The sequence below is a fragment of the Diceros bicornis genome, chromosome 36, assembly GCF_020826845.1.
Source record: "Diceros bicornis minor isolate mBicDic1 chromosome 36, mDicBic1.mat.cur, whole genome shotgun sequence".
Classification (NCBI taxonomy): domain Eukaryota; kingdom Metazoa; phylum Chordata; class Mammalia; order Perissodactyla; family Rhinocerotidae; genus Diceros; species Diceros bicornis.
The window spans coordinates 5,579,097-5,597,206 of record NC_080775.1 but is presented as its reverse complement, the minus strand read 5'-3'; the positions used below and the strand labels follow the sequence as shown (position 1 = coordinate 5,597,206).

Genomic DNA, 18,110 nt, shown 5'->3' with positions numbered 1-18,110 from the left:
GAGCCTGTGCAACTGCATCCACCTGGAAAAATCGTTAATATGCTCCAATGAAGTCTGAGAGAACTTATGGAGGAGCTGTGTCCCATTATTAAAGACTTCGCTGCTGGAAATGTTAAAATTCAAGCAATAATTCTCCATTTAAAAACCTCCTATGTCCAGTTTTAAATGGAGACAAAACTGAGTGATGACTCACAGCTGAAGAGTACAACAGCTTTTTTTTTTTAATTTCAACCTTTTTTTTTTTTTTACTACAGTAACATTGGTCTATAATCACATATAAATTTCAGGTGTACATCATTATACTTGTCTCTGTGCATAGATTACATTAGGTTCACCATCCAAATACTAATTACAACCCATCACCACACACACATGCCTAATCATCCCTTTCGCCCTCCTCCCTCCCTCAGTCCCCTCTGGTAACCACTAATCCAATCTCTGTCTCTATGTGATTGTTTTTTGTTGTTTTCATCTTCCACTTATGAGTGAGATCACATAGTCTTTGATTTTCTCCCTCCGACTTATTTTGCTTAGCATAATACCTTCAATGTCCATCCATCTTGTCACAGATGGCTGGATTTCATAGTTTCTTATAGCTGAGTAGTATTCCATCGTGTATATATACGACATCTTCTTTATCCATTCGTCCCTTGATGGGTACGTAGGTTGCTTCCAAGTCTTGGTTATTGTGAATAATGCTGCAATGAACACAGGGGTGCATGTACCTTTACTCATTGGTGTTTTCCTGTTCTTTGGGTAAATACTCAGCAGTGGAATAGCTGGATTGTATGGTAGTTCTATCCTTAATTTTTTGAGGACTCTCCATACTGTTTTCTATAGTGGCTGCACCACTTTGCACTCCCACCAGCAGTGTATGAGAGTTCCCTTCTCTCCACATCCTCTCCAACACTTATTGTTTCTTGTATTGTTAATTATAGCCATTCTGATGAGTGTGAGGTGATATCTCATTGTAGTTTTGATTTGCATTTCCCTGATAGTTAATGACATTGAACATCTTTTCATATGCCTGTTGGGCATCTGTATATCTTCTTTGGAGAAATGTCTGTTCAGATCTTTTGCCCATTTTTTACTTGGTTTGTTAGTTTTGTTATTGTTGAGATGTATGAGTTCTTTATATATTTTGGAGATTAACCCCTTATCAGATATACGGTTTGCAAATATAGTCTCCCAATTGTTATGTTGAGTTTTCTTTTTGTTGATGGTTTCCTTTGCTCTGCAGAAGCTTTTTAGTATGATGTAGTCCAGTTTGTTCATTTCTTCTATTGTTTCTCTTGCCTGGTCTGACACGGTACTTGAAAATATGTTGATAAGACCAGTGTTGAAGAGCGTATTTCCTATGTTTTCTTCTAGAAGTTTCATGGTTTCAGGTCTTACATTCAAGTCTTTAATCCATTTTTTGAGTGAAGATTGTAACTTAAATGCGGTTGTTCTGCCAAATATTATTTAAGTCATCAGGGACATGTGAAGGACTCCAGGTGACTACCTTGCAGGTATTGATTTGGCTACCATGTTTTACTCCATACCTGTATCCATTTGCCCTCCTGTTGGAAGGCACTCAATCAACCTTCTTCCAGCCTCCCATGGGTACTCAGTAGCCTTGCAATGTCACAAAACCTCTGCCACTGGGACTGAAAAAGTTAAATAATATCACATTTTGGCATTACATGGACAATATCTTTTTGTGGGAACTTGCTTTAGAACAGGTGACCAAGGACTTCAGTCTCACAAGTCATTTATAAAATAGAGGATGGGCCATTGCCCCTCACAAAATTCAAGGGCCTTCCCAACTGGTCAGATTCTTTGGGTAACTTTATGTGGCCCTCTGTAGGGCAAACAATTACCAAGGCCACCAAGTAACTTTCGTTACTTAGGGCATCTTATTTTTTGTGACACTTATCTCTTTATTTCATCCTCTTTGGCAGTTAAGGTTTAGATTGCTTACAGACACTAGTTACATCTTAACTATGATACTCTATAGAGTCTCTATTCTTTTTTTTCCCCCCAGAGGCCCCAGTAGATAGTTGTATGTCATAGTTGCACATCCTTCTAGTTGCTGTATGTAGGACGTGGCTTCAGCATGGCCAGAGAAGCGGTGTGTCAGTGAGTGCCCGGGATCCGAACTCGGGCCGCCAGTAGCAGAGCGCGCACACTCAACCGCTAAGCCATGGGGCCGGCCCTGCTTAGACTACCTTGAACCTGAAAACAAGCACAACAGCTCCTGGTCTTGTTCATCTTCAGAAACAACACACTTCCTTCTTGTCAATTTTAGCACACCAATTTCTCAGATTACTAGAGAGTCTGCTTCCTTCCAGTGGGGGGACTGCAGCAGTGTGCCTTGGGTTAACACACAAGATGTCCAGCAGGCTTGGTCCCAGGTTCCAACTTTCCACTGAGGCCTTGGCTACCACCACAATGCTTCCTGGAATTTATTGACCAAGCATGGCCCTAAGGGGTTTTTGGAGCAAACGGCTACCATAAGGTACCTTGAGGAGACACTTTAGAAAACAGATACTTGAGCCTACTGGGATCTTGTAGACTGAGGTTCTGTGCTCCAGTTAGTGGCCTGAGAACACAGATTCCTCTCTGCCAAGGAGAAGAGACCCTTCGTGTGGGCAGCCTGGCCTAGACACAGAGCCTCCTTGGTTAAATGTCAATAGCTCCTTCAGGACTGGACCAAACTCCAGGAGAAGTTCGCTCAGGCCTTCACCTAAAACCATGGAGTAAATGAAGATGCCCATGCTGCCTGTCCCATTGGCAAAACGAGCAGCCCCTTGGGACAAGGACAGTGATGTGATTACATAGAATAGAGCTCACGGGCCATTGGTGCCATTCCAATCAACTGTAGCACATCCCTGACTGGGATGGGACAGAGGGCTCTGCTCAGTTGGCATGGTTGAACTCTATCCATTTGGCTCTTCCAAATGTGCTGAAGGATCTACCTGAGGTCCGTGTTTTTACTTATTCATGGGCAGCTGTTAACAGTCTTGGTAAATGGCCTGGAAAATTGTAAAATCTTAATATATTATTACAAAGGAAACCACTTTAAGTAGTCCACGTTTGGCAGGCATTGGTGGATTTTCTCTACCCATTTAGGCTATGCATATCTTCATTTTCACCATGTATGATTGGTACAAGGACAGATTAAGAGGTGAAAGAGCCAGGAGACCTCACCTAGCACTGATATGCTTAAAGGAGAAATGTAGAGAGAATCAGTGGAGTCTGATTTACTTCAATTTAATTTATTACTTACCCTAATTTGAATATGTAATCTTCTATGGGAACTGAAATGATTAAAAGGAGATAAAAAAGACTCAGTGATAACAATTATTGGTGAATAAATAACTTCATGGATTGAGGCGTAGTCAACACTACAGAGTAAGAGAATTGATCGAGATGGACAGAATTAAAGTTAAGATTTCAGAAATGAAGCAGTTCTAAAAAGTAAACTTGGGAGTAGTTACCTCATGTAGTGTAGGTACAGGTAGAAACTCTTCAGGAGTTGAGGGTGTCAGAACACTGAGAAGCTTAAGTTGTCTGCATGAACAAAGATGATGTTGACATATCCTTGGAGGGAATTATAAACTTTATAAACATATAACACTATAAAGGCAACGAAGGAAGTGTATGAAGAAGTGGGTAAGATAGTAGAGTCAAGATGATGTCAGTGTTAGAATAACAGTCACCTACTTCTCTCGTTCTAAGGAATTTAACATCCCTTATGAAATGTGCTATCATCTGACCATTCCCTGTTCTAACGTTTCCCTCAGTCACACTACATTCTGAGTATTAGGTTCTGAATAAACATAAGAAGGAAGCACTGGTTGGAATGAGGTCCTAATATTACCAATTACGAATATGGTTCCATAGCACTGGGGTGTAGAGTGTGAGTAGGGGTGCTTTGCTTAGTTCGTGCAGGCTTTGTGTCTCAGACCTTGGCACTGACAATGATAAAGGCAGAGCAGCTTCCCACTAGTTCCCCCAAAGCCACATCTGTTCTCGTTCAAAGGTTGTAGTTCAGGACACTGAACTTATTACTTTATTTTCATTAAAGCTGTAATCAGAAATTCTATCTATTCTATTTTATTAGAAATTATACCTAATATTATTCATTCTAACTCTTGTACATAGTTAACTGATGTCCATGATTCATAAGGCAGTCCTAAAATATCCTCTTGTCTATGTATAATGCTGGAAACTTAATTATCAATATAGCTAACTAGGAGCAAATCTGTTCTATTCACACTATCATTCCATAGAAAATAAAGAGAATAGTAACTATGATCTTTCTTTCATTTCAGAAATTTAGTAAAAGAACAACCACCATCCCATCTCAGTGCATGGTCAACTGACCATGACTCAGGTTTGTGAAGGTGTACAGAAAAATATAAATAATTTTAATATTAATCCAGACACTTTCAAAGTATATACTTCAAAACTACAATCAGCATAGTTTCTGTCGGTTTAGGACCTCATCCCAACTAGTGCTTCCTTCCCATGTTTATTCAGAAGCTGATTCTCTGAATGCAATGTGACCAGAGCAATGGTTAGAACAGAGTTATGGTTAGACGATAGCCCAATGCATTGGGAATGTTGAATTCCTTAAAAAAGAGAAACAGAGAACTCCAGACTGCTACTAGCAGCACTATAATTCCCTTTAAGTTTGTCTGGATATTAAAATTTAACAACATTCTGACAGGACACCTGCCTTTTGAATGAGTGACTTAAGTGAGACAGATGGGAGGGGAGTCGAATCAGAGGGCTGACTATGGAAGAAAATTCAGCAAGTGAAATTCAGATAACATCCGCAATCAGAGGGGGCACAAGGGAAGGTTGGGCTCTGGAATACCAACTAGTATATCCTTGATCTCAATGTCATCAATTTGTGGTCTCTGTAATTCAGATCATGGAGCAAATAATCTCTCCGCCTCAGTCTCTCTCACTTCTCCTTCTGGGATTCTGGTAATGCTTACATTAGTCCACCTGATGGTGTCCTACAAGAACTTTAGGGTCTGTTCACATTGCTTCATTTGTTTTCATCCTATTCCTTAGGCTCCATAATTTCTATACTGTTTTGATATTGTAATTTTATTATTATATGATTTACCTGGTTTCCTTTAGTTGTCAATTTTTTTCCTTTAGCAATTTAAGTATATATAAGACAATTGTTTTAATACTTTGGCTACTAGTCCAAAGCCTATGCTTGTTCAGGAACACTTTCTGCCAATTTATTTTCTTCTTTTTAGTGGATAATTTTTTTTTGTATGTGTGTTTTATTAGGCATTTGAAATAACAGTCACCTTTCCCACTCTTTGCAGTTTTATTCTATGTCCTGACAATCCTTCACCCATTAACTTGAAATGATCCTAGCTTTTGGATCAGATAAACAGGAAAGTTCAATGTCTATTCAGGTCTTTTCTGAGCATGCATCTTGCCTGGCTTGTGTGTGGCTTTTTTTTTTACCCTGAATAAATGGCTGCTTTTGGAATGCCTTAACATCACAAAAGTTAACAACACAGCCTCTACTCAGGGCTTTATATGGTCTCATTTATGTCCTCACTCTTAATTTCTTGCCTCTGGAATCTGTGCATCTGTAGTCATCCTTCAGCTGTAAAGAGCCATTCCAGCTGCTTTTCAGTTCAAGATTTGAGTTTGGTGAAAAAGATAGCAATCTTTCAGGAAGCCCCAAAGAGGTTAGAACATTGAAAATAAGATCTTCTCTGATCATTTTTGTTTGAGAGAGTAACTGGGAACTGGGCTAATGCCTCTTACAGACCAAGACTTCACTGTACCAGGCAGGGGGAGGAGCAAAGGTGAGTAAAATCATGACAAAATTTCCTACTACTTTGAATCTTGCTTTTTCCTACCTAGATGTTCACTTTATTGAGGTAGATCTTTGTTTGATTCGTTTCCACTGTGCCGATAAGATTATTTTAGCTAGTTTATTGTTGTTTATTTATGTTTCCATGGAAGAACTTAGAGCTTCTTATTCCACCATTTTGTTGACATCACTCTATGTCTTTAATTTTCAGTGGCTTCATAATATTCTATTGGAACAATTCATCATAATTTCCCATGTTTATTATAGTTTAAGTTGTCCAACTTTTTCTTTCATGAGTACTGTTCAGTAAGATAATAAATTATACAAAATATTCATCAGTTTTTTTGTAGTTACTAAATGATAGTTTGCTGAATGTTAAAGATATAAACTAAAAGATATAAACTCTCTAAGATTCTATTTGCTTACTGCAAATGATATCCAAGAAGTGTTAATAATTAATACTACAATAATAAATTTTCTGGAGTGTCTTTTTTTGTCACCCTTTGGAGAACTGCACCCTTGTTAGAACTGGATATTGTTTGAATAAAGCAACAACAAAAGAAACAAAAATAATTTTGCTGATGGGAAAGGTAAAAAGGCAAATTTTCTTTCAATGTGAAGTTTTAATTTTTCAGTGAGGGTCAGTTTTTTGAACAATGATCATTAATCATTCCTCTAACTTGTGTGTGTGTGTGTGTGTGTGGTGTAAGATAGTTAATTGTTTCAAATGATGTGTGATCAGGAAGGGCATCATCATGGCAAAAACAAAAAAGAGACAGATATCTGGAGGTTTCCAGTCTAACATATGGTAAATAGTTGTTCAGCCAATCTCTTCTAATAATTTACTAATGTATGTGGATCCTAAATAAAAAATTTATTTTGAAAGAAATCCCTATGCAATAATTCATTACGTTTACTCAATGATAATAAACAAAGTAGTTAACTGGTTCCAATTCTCTTCTCACTCCATAGGTTACTGCTTTAACCCTCCTCCTCCTACAATCCATTTGCTAATAGTTGGCCAGTAAAGTTGACTGTTACCCTCCTGTTATTCACACAAACTGTGGAGGCAGAAGAATAAAACAGAGGCTGCTTAGACAAGGAGCAACAGGCAATGGATCCTAAATGTTGGCACATGGAATTCAATGATGGTCACTTCATTCATGTACTGGGATTTGGCACCTATACACACGAAGAGGTAGCAATAGTGGTCTTGTGCTTGAGAATTTGAAAGAAAATAGACCTAGCATGAATCTAAGCCAACCTGTGTTGTCAAGTCACTGAGTTCCTCTGTGACTCTGGGAGGTTCTCTTCATCCTTGTAACCAGTCTAGAACCATTCCTTGTATAAAGAGACAAAGTGGCAAGTGTTCACTTTACATTTGGATGTGACCATGTGGTCACCTACAGATTATACTGGGCTTTCCTTTAGTTTCCATCTATTTCTCAGGTTAGCAAAAGAAAGGAAACTCAGCAGTCAAGAACACTATCAGCTGCATTGCTTTGAGTGTGATTGCACGGGAGTGGTTTCTCAGTCTATTTCTGCAATTCAAGAAATCTTTCTTCCCACCAAGAAGAAATGATTCAGAGAAATATTTGTGGTAAAAGATCCTGGAGATGAGATGAATGGAAAATTATGGGCGAGAGTTACTGTTCTATGGGGTTGCCTGCATGGTGCCAGCAATAAATACTTCATCTGTAGTTCTTGGCAATTTATCCCAAACGAAGGGGAATCCCAATTGTATTTCCAAATGAAGAATACAATATCATTTGAGGGAATAAGCTACAGTCTTCCAGGCTAGGTTTCAATTTTTGGTTCTTGTCACTACTTTCAGTTGAAGCAAATAGGTAGCACTGGACCTTGAACATAAGAGGGAGCAAGATGGACAAATCAGTAGACTGGAAGCCAGAAGTTTGCCTTCCAATTATGTCTTTAGACTATTTAGTTGTATGAAAAAGGACTAGTACTTAAATTTTGAGCCTCACTTTCTCATCTGTAAAACAGAAGTGATATTTCAAAGAGAAATTTTGAGAGATATTAGATGACTGTTTACATTTTAGCTCAAATTTGGATGAAGGAGAAGGAATGGTCAAAGATACCACTGAAACTTATGCTTCAGTAAACCTTTGAACATTCCAGCACCTAAGGAAAAAGCATGACCAATAAAGGGCAGTTAGACAAAATATCTAGTTCCTAGCTATATCATTGCGAAAATAAAGCTTCTGAAATACATAAAAACAAATGGAATATTACTCATCCCTAAAACAGAAGGAAATCCTGCCATTTGCAACCACTTGGATGAAGCTGGAGGGCATTAAGTTAAGTGAAATAAACCAATACTGTACAGACAGAGAAGGATCAATACTGTATGATCCCACTTTTATATGTAATGTAAAATATCAAACTCATAAAAGAAGAGAGGAGAAGGATGCTGACCTGAGGCTGGAGGAGAGGGCAATGGGAAAAATGGGAGGATGTTGGTTAAAAGGAACAAACTTTCAGTTATAAGATGAATAAATTCTGGAGAACTAGTGTCAGCACGGTAAGTATAGTTAATAGTAATGTATTATAATCTTGAGGTTTGCTAAGGTAGTAGATCTTAAGTATTCTCACCACACACAGAACAAAGTTGAGTATGTGAGGTGATGGATATGTTAATTACCTTAACTTTGGTAATCATTTCACAATGTATACATATATGAAAATATCACGTTGTATAACTTAAATATATACTTTTTTAATTCCAATTTTTATTTAGTGTATTCTGTGTGGCCACCCTGTTACAGGACTCTTAAAATCTTTCACCTTGTTTCTTGAGACTTGGTTCCATGTACCTTTTCCCTTTGTTGCTTTTGCTTAGTAAACTCTCACAATATAAATCATATCCATGACTACAACTAGATGCTTAGTCCTATGAGTTCTTTTAGCAAACCATCAAATCTTGGGTGGTCTTGGGGACCTTTGATCCTTGTGATCAACAAGTGATTGCCCAGGATTTAAAGGGTTCCTGAGATGCCTAACTTTTATTACTTATCAGGAAAGACCCAGGCAAACTGCCATGGGTTGATCACCACACATTCAGAACTAACCTAAGACATGAGGAAAAGTTGATTCTTGGCAAGGACAAAGTTTGTGCCTTAGCTTTCTCTCAATCATATGGATATCAAACTACTACCTTTGGTTGCTCATCTGAGTTCTTAAGAGCAAAGCTTTAGAGTTCACGAAATTAGCTACAGATGCTGGGATTTTCTGTATTGATTCCTCACATTTGTAAAATAATGAAAAGGAGGTTGGACCAGCCATCCAAAGCAAAATTGAAGATGACACTATGAAGAGAGAAGACATATTCTACACTTCAAAGGTGCTGTGTATTTGGGGTGTGTGTGTGTACAATTGAGTAAATGTGATTGTGTTGTAGATGACAATTATATGATAGGATCAGTAGTTGTTTGGTGAATTGTGCTTATCGGTAGAACTTTTTCACACATATTCACATATTAAATCTAGTATCAAAAATGATGGTAGCTTTCTCATCATTGCTTTGTTCAAATTTTATGATTTTAACATAAAGCCAATTTACTTTTCTGATCCTCAGACAATATCAGTGTGATTTAGCATTGACTACTGAATCAGAGATAACTGTGATCAGTTTATAGCTTTTTGTGTCATCTGAGTGACTTACTAAAATTTCTTAACATTCTGTATCTCAATTCTCACCTCCATCAATAAGAGAGCAATATAACAGGCACTTTGAGTTTAAACAAAATATAGCTAAACTGTTTTGAATCCTATTCAGCACATATTAATATGTTCAAACCATTTTTTCCCTACAGTTATCTACACAAAAGAGATGCCTAATATTCTCCATAAGATTGAACATTTGATAGAATTAGGCTATGTTTATGAACTGTTTTGTAAACTCCATCAAACGTAATTCAGATAATGGGCATGGTTATTATTTGCTAACACATTTCATCTCTTGGGTTATTTCCTTCCATTGTTAATTGATGTGCCAATGATAAATGCAAACAAATAATATAGTTTCTATGGTTAAGTCAGATTAAAAGGGAACGCAATAATTTTCCTCTGTGGTCATCAGTTTCCAGCCAGCAGAAAAATGTCAAATTCTTTGGTGAAACAAGAAAAGCAAAACTGACTGAAGTATTAATCCAACACAACTTACATTCTGTATTATCTGCAGGCTTGGGTCAGTATCCTTCAACCAGATTTGGTCTGATCAGCCTTGGAAAAGGCTCTAAAGAAACTTCAACGGGACTATGTCAATCTCTATGTTATTGATTTTCCAATGGCTCTGAAGGTTGGCAATTTGCGTGGTGACATCTGTTTTACTTCTTGTGTTAGAATGTCTATTGGATTGCATAGATGTCTGAATCAAGTGTTTTTCTTATAAGAATGTAGAGCTTATTACACTAAAGAAGAATCCTCAAAATGGTAATTCCTGATTATATTTTTATTGACTTTTTATAAATCCTTAATTTCATTTCCTGGCCTCCAAGAGAAGAGTTCAACAATCTCAAATCCTCTGCCTCAAAAACTTGAGGAAATAAAAATAGGCATGTTCCTGAGTCTCTTGGGGATGTCACAAACACAGATTTTCATTCAGCTGTGGTGAGCAATGAAATTACCTTACACTTGTGCATAATGAGTTGATCTCCTCTCTCACCATTTCAAGTGGAAAGCAGATTTAGTGGTGCTCCCTCTAGCGTGGTCTAAAACTAGCAGCCTTCATAGGGACTTGTGAGAACTTGCCTATACCGTTGGGTATTTCACAATGATATTTTGTAGGCTATACTTAGCCAGTAAGGACTGTGTTATGTAGAATTCTTGATTTTAGTTCTAGAAATATACTCAAGATGTCCTATGCAAAAGACTTTATTGGACTATGTAAATATGATGTCCAAGCCAGAGATAGATACAAGGATTTGGAATAGTCTTCAGAAATGTCCATTTTTCTTTGCATTATTATGGATTTGCTTTATTCTTGTCTCAACATTTTTTGTTGCTGGCAAACATGGCCTTGGGGCTGTTCAACGCTCAAGATCATTAACACTTGAGAGAGTCTCTGGGTCTTCCATCATCTGTATTAATCCTAAAGAGAGCCCCATTTGACCCTGTTTGTTTCATGTGTCTGCCCTTGGACCATCAAAAGATCAGAGGGATAAGGATCTCTGATCGTCTAGCCTGGGTCAAGATTGCAATAGTTATTTCGGAAATAAGGCCAGGTAACTTACTGTCATTCCCAGTGCTAGGAAGGACTTTTGCAAAAGGAAAGTATAGGGGTTAGAGAAAGATATATAAGTCACTGTGAGTCCCAATTAGGACCTAGGAAAATGGTATTTATTAAAACATATAATACGTGTAAGAGATTAGAGGAAGCCTGTGTCCTAAAGACGTTCCTTGCAACTCCATATGCAAATCACCTGAAAATATTTGTATCTAGAATGTTGCACCACCTAACTCATGGAGGTTTAGTGTCCTGGCCCTAGATGTACCTGGAAGCCTGGATAAGTGTGGAGAAATTATTTTGTGACACTACTAAAATGACTGCTTCTGTTCCAGCCTGAGGAGGAACTTGTCCCAAAAGATGAACATGGAAAAGTCATATTTGACACAGTGGATCTGTGTGCCACATGGGAGGTGAGAAGATAGAGGAGGAAGCCAAGAACGGGGGAATCTGGTTCATTTGTTCCTCTTGTGACAATAGACTATGGATTATCACATTCAACAATTCATGAACTTTAAAAGTGCTGGTATGCTGTATTGGTGCGGAGGAAATCATTACTGACACGTTTATAGAGAGAAATGGAGAAGAAGAATTTGGTACAATGAAGATAGACATCTCTTTCCTTCAATGTGTAATACTCTCTCGCATTTTCCAAGAAGAAGATAGTAACTTTTATTCTTGCTCTCACTACATTCTTCCCCTGTTTAATTTACCACTTTTTCTCTCCTTGGTAATCATGTCAATTGGCTTCATTGTCATTTCTTGACAATTGCTTCTTTTAATAGATGAATTCCACATTTATTCCTGATCTATAGCCATTGGTAGAAATGATTCTTCACCACCCCTTCCTCCACAGGCCATAGAGAAGTGTAAGGATGCAGGACCGACCAAGTCCATCAGGGTATCCAACTTGAACCGCAGGCAGTTGGAGAAGATCCTGAACAAGCCAGGGCTCGAGTACAAACCCATCTGCAACCAGGTGAGCACCCTTGGCCTCCTCTCCTTTCTTTTCTCATCTTCATCTCCTTCTCGCATTACTGTCAGATGTCCATTTGGCCTCCCTTCCTATTCATCCTACCCTTGCAGAACAGAAGATTCTAGAGAGCAGAGCCTCTGTGTAGAAGGGTTGTAATAGAAGCCATAATTGTATCTCTGTTTTGTAAAGACTTCATGAAAAGAATGATAAGAACTTAGTATTAAATTATGTGTAAGAATTTAGGGAAAGTAAAGGAGGTTATGGAAGGCTGGAATAGTTACCAAACCTTATATGCAAGGTGACATTTACCTGAGCTGTAAAGGATGGCCAGAGATTGGATGGGTGACAGTGATTTGGATAGAATTTTGCACCGAAAAGAAGGCCATGAAAACATAGAATGGATACTATATAAAGAAATAGTAAAAAATAAGATAAGGTTAGTGTTAGGGCTTTTTGTGGGGTTTGGATGCCTGAATCTTTTGTCTTGATATCTCTGCTTTCAGGGACTTTTGAGTAATAAGCATAAATACAAGAAAAATTAACTGGAGACTATGAAAGTCATCCAGGTTAGTAGGATGAAGTGACTGGTTTCTGTTGATACTAATGGTGGATGGAACAAACACTCAGGAACATTTAGCAGCAACATAGAGCTGACTTTGTGATTTACTCAGTCTTAATCTTGTTCTCCTCACTGATTTCTACCTTTAAATTAACAGTTTAGACACATGATTCTGTGTCTTCTTCTGAACGCCTACTTTTTTTAAAATTCTATTTTGTTTTCTTTCTGTTAAGAACACTTAATATGAGATTTACCCTCTTAACACATTTTTAAATATACAATACAGTACAATATTGTTAACTATGTAGATAATATCATACAGCAGATCTCTAGAACTTATTCATCTTGCGTATTTAAGACTTCATGTCCACAGTTAACAACAACCAATTTCTCTCTCCTCCCAGCTGCTGGCGACCACCATTCTGCTCATTGATTCTATGCGTTTGACTATTTTAGATTGCTTATATAACTGATATCATGTAGTGCTTATCCTTCTGTGAATGTCTTATTTCACTTACTGTCATGTCCTGAAGGTACCACTTCTAGTCAGGAAGTAAGAGTCTTAATTGAAAAACGTAGCTTATAAAATTCAAGACTTTGACATACAGTGATATAGCACTATGATTTTTAATTATAAATGTTAAAAAATTCGTGAGATTCTAGTATTCGTTTTACTCCTAACTTTTAGTATGAAAAATTTCAGGCATTCAGAAAAGTTGAGTATGATAGAGAGCATCCGTATTTTCCCCCCTACATCCAAAATTTTTCATACTTTGTCATTGGAAAAAATATATATATGTATGCAGATCTGTCTGCATGCATATATGTGATATTTTGCTGACCCTCTTCAAAGTAAGCTGTAGAAATGACAATTAACCCCTACAGACCTCAGACAGCTTACGATGTAGTATCCAAACCATAATTAAACTTCCATGTGGTTTTCCCAATGTCTTTTGTAGATTCTTCTCTAAGCAGAAGCTGATTATGGTCTACATATTACTTTGACTCATGTTTCTTAAGCTCCCTTAACCTAGAGTGATCACTCAAGATTTTTTATACCATGAGCTCCAGATAGGTTAATGTTTAATACTCTGGATTTATCCTATTGTTATCTTGTCATATTAATTAACTTGTTTCTCTATTCCCAGGTTCTGTAAATTAGAATTTGGATATGAATGCTGTATTACATTAAAGTTAAACACTTTTGGCCAGAAAAAGCCCTTTGCTTGCTTGTGTCCCTAAAATTGCACTCCGCTAGGATGCCTGTCATGACAAGTTGTGCAATATGAGAGATGTTAGTTTTGTTTTCTTCTTCAAGCTAATGGTAGCCAGGTCTTTTCTTTGTAAATGTGTATTTTCCCATTTTACATTACCTAGCAAACTGTAGAGTGATGATTGCCATCAGGGGAAGTCACGTTGCCCACAAATTTTCACATAATATGTTGAGTATCCATCAATGATTTTACCCTGAATTAGTCCTTCCACTGGGATTTGTAAATAATTATTTTCAATTTTAAACACTCTTTAATTTTCTCACTTGACATTTATTACTGTAAAAGGAACATTCCCTCATCAACTCAGGATAAAATACAATTGATCTTATAAAGCAAGGTAAAAGCTTAGTTCCTTCCCTTTAATTATCAAAGTTCTGAGAAAGCTGTTACTGTAATATCACCATCAGTGTGCACAAATATTTTTGTTCTCTTTCTTTCTCTCTCTAATCGCTATGGACTAATGGATTTTTATGGACTCTATGTGTTATAATTGCTTTTACTCATTATTCCATTTGATGCTCAAATGTACCCAAATGTCACCAGTGGGATCCCTATCACACTGGTTCTTTTGTCCTTTAGACATCCCTTCCTGAGTCTTTGTGTAATTTGTTGCTTTCTGGCACAATTTGATGTGCCAGTTCTTTTCCTGTTCCAAATCTGGAATTAGCTGTGTCTCCTGTAGTATACAACAGTATTGAGTAACCAAAACCTGGTTCATAGAGTTGCTTGTTCTCAAGAATCTTAATTTCTTTTCTTTTGTTACCCTTTCACAGAACAGAGATACAACATTTACCTTTTAAAATTCGTTACTTGATTTGATATTTCCAGTTTAAATTGAATATTACACATGTTTTATTCAGCTTTTTTCCCTTTTAATCTTTCTCTTTCATATTAGTATTGCTTTTTCATATAATCTGACACTTTTCTATCTTTTCGTTGTAGGTCACCCTTATCTCAACCAGAGCAAAGTGTTGGATTTCTGCAAATCAAAAGATGTTGCCCTGGTTCCCTATGGTGCTTTGGAACCTAACATCTAAAAGGATGGTAATGAAGACAACAAAGAGTTTACCTAAAACTTCCTTTTGATGAAATATTTTTATTCATACCATACTCATTTTTTTGGAATTAACTGTCAACCAGCTTGGGGAAAGAGGGGAGGGATGGAAGAAATCCTTCTGCTTTATCATACCGTCAATTAGCCAATGCTTCTACATTATATATGTCTGATTGGAGATTAGTCAATAGCAAATGTCTGCACTAAAATCTGTATGTGATCCAAAAATTGAGATGAAAAACCTAAGCTTGTCATGGTTTAGGTATCTGTTAACTAATTAACATATTTATAGTAATACACTCTGTATGCCTCACTTATTTTATGTCTAAAATCTGGATAATAAAAGGTAACTCCCGGGTTTATCCTGGTAGAAAAATTTACAATCTGAAGCATTTTTATAAACTACTATAGGAACATTGCACAGTATCTGTAATTACAAAGTGAATAGTTCTCTTTTGGGGACTACTCAATTTTAATCATTATATTAGAAAAGTTAAGACAGAAAATATCCCAGTTTTTCTTCTCTTTCTCCTTTCATACTCCTGTTCTCACTTGAAGCAATGATCACAGAATTAAAAAAAAAAAACACTGAGAAGTAAAAGAGAAAAAATCCATGAGTTTGGAAGCATTGGTCTCAGCGCGAGCATGCATCAAAATGACCTGGGGGCTTTGTAAACAAAGACAGTTTGGTGCCACACCTGAGTTTCAGAATCAGGTGATTTTGGGTGAAGCCATGGAATTTGCCTTCCTAACAAGGTGCCACATGATACTGATGCTGCGGGTCCAGGGACCGCCTTTTGAGCAGCACTGGTGTAGACTGGACATACCTGGTCTGTTTGGGAAGACTCCTAACAAACTGAATACTTGTTTCAGGTCTTCAGCATTTCTGCATTTCCTTTCAGATAAACCAGAGCTCCCCAGTTCTCTTGGACAATACAGCTTTTTGTGCCATGGCAAAAAAGTATGAGCAAACTTCAGCACTGATTATCCTTTGCTACCAGCTACAGCATAAGGTTGTGGTCCTGGCCAAGGGTTACGATGAGAACCAGATGAAAGAGAACATGAAGGTGATGAGTGAGGCTGTGGGCACAGGACTCTTAAACAATATACTTCACCTTTGTTCATCTTCCCAAGGCTCTCAAGACATCTTTGGGACCAGATGAGTTACCTGTGATTTCCCACGCATGTATGGCTTATGTGTATACCTACCAGTTTGCTCCTACTGTGGCAATAGGTGAGGCAGCATCGCTGGATGGAATTCAGATTGGGCAGAAAACAGAGATTTTAGTACATGCATTAAGTCTGCAATGTACTCTGTAGCCCTGTGCAATTAAATCTCATTTTCTTTATTCTAAAACGAGGGAATTTGGTTATGTGATTTTCTTAGTCCATTTGGGTTACTATAACAAAATATTATAGACCTGGTGGTTTATAATCAACAGAAATTTATTTATCACAGTTCTAGAGGTTGAAAATCTGAGCAGGGTTGCAGCATGGTTGAGTGAGGTCTCTTTTCTGAGTCACAGACTTCTCATTGTATCTTAAGATGTTAGAAGAGGGAAGGGAGCTCTTTCAGTTCTCCGTCATGAGGGCGTTAACCTCATTCAAGAGGGCTCCATTATCATGACCTAGTCACCACTCGAGGACTGCACTGTCTAATACCATCATAGTGAGGGTTAGGCTTCCAGCATATGATTTTGGGGGCACACAAATAGTCAGCCTGTAGCAGTAATCTTCAGTCTCCAAATCACTGTGGTTTTAGTATGCATTTCCTTGAATACTAATGTAGTTTCATTTTTTATGTATTTATTCTCCTTGAGTTTCTGCTTTTGTGAAGTGCCTGCTCAAGTCTCTGTCCATTTTCATTAAGTTGTTTGTTTTTTTAATGTGTAGAGGACCATTGTTTTACCATTAGCTATAGCTCCATAACAAACTATCCCCCATTTACAGGTTTACTACAAAAGCCATTTATTTAGCTCATGATTCTGTGGTTTGACAATCAGCCCGGCCTCAACAAAAATGTTCTGTTCTTGGCTGGGCTCTCTCATGTATCTGTGGTTAAATGCATAACAACCAGGCAGCTCTGCTTTAAGAGGTTGATTTGGCTGTCGTCAGAGGTGTGCGTCCTCTCTTCCGTATAATTTTTCATATAGTTGGCTAGACTATAGCCAACTAGCCTGTTATTCATCTCATCACAGTTGTAGGATTTCAAGGCAATGAGTGGATACTTGCAAAGCCTTTTCATGTCTAGGCTCTGAATGGACTCACCACTGCTTCTGGAAAATTTTATTGTCCCATGCAAGCTAGAGTCCAGGCCATACTCAAGGGGTAGAGAATCTTACAAAAATTGTTTTTGCCTTTTCATTCAAATTTCGTCTCTAATACATCTTGAATTTATTTTTTAATACGATGTGAAAATTGGCCCAATATACCTGTGTTTAAATGCAAATCTAGCTGTCTGTATTTTCCTACACATTTTCATTGTCATTTCTGTCATACCTCAAATGCCCCTCAGTCCATTTTTGGCCTCTGTCTCTATTCAACTACGCACATTTTTTTACTGTCTAATTATAGCGGAAAATAAGTCTTGCTTTTCAGAATGGAAAAATTATTTATTCATTCCTTTTTCTTTTTGAAAAATGTCTTGTCTATTCTAGACTAGTTCTTTTATGTAAAATATAGTATGACTTATCAACATCCACGAAAAATAAGTGCGAAAGTCTTTGGTTCACATTGTATTGAAACTGTTGATAAATTTGGAGAAAACTGAATTCTTTACAATATTGAGACTTCCAATCCATGATTGTGATATGATTTTTTAATTACTTGCTTGTTCTTTATGTATTTTAACATATTTCATAAGCTTCTCCACAAAGGCATTTACATATGTTTTTGTTAGATTTATTTTTAGATAACTAGTAAGTTTGATATCCTTTTGACGACTCTTTCCTAAGTTTTTATTGTGAAGATTTTCAAATGTACTGAAACGTTGAAAGAATAATGAACTACATGCTTGATTTAGGTTCACCAATTGTGAAATTGTTGACATTTTGCCACCTATTTATCTGCATATCAATCTATTTATCTATCACCTATCTATTTGTGTATCTTCTGTATCTATCACTATTGTGGACTATTACTACGGATTTATTTGGTTAATCCA

At 37.2% G+C, this 18,110-nt stretch overlaps 1 pseudogene; it reads left to right on the top strand.

Annotated features, from left to right (window-relative positions):
- Positions 1 to 6,953: 6,953 nt before the first annotated feature.
- On the top strand, positions 6,954 to 16,267 carry LOC131398884 (aldo-keto reductase family 1 member C23-like protein; annotated as a pseudogene).
- The last annotated feature ends 1,843 nt before the right edge of the window (positions 16,268 to 18,110 follow it).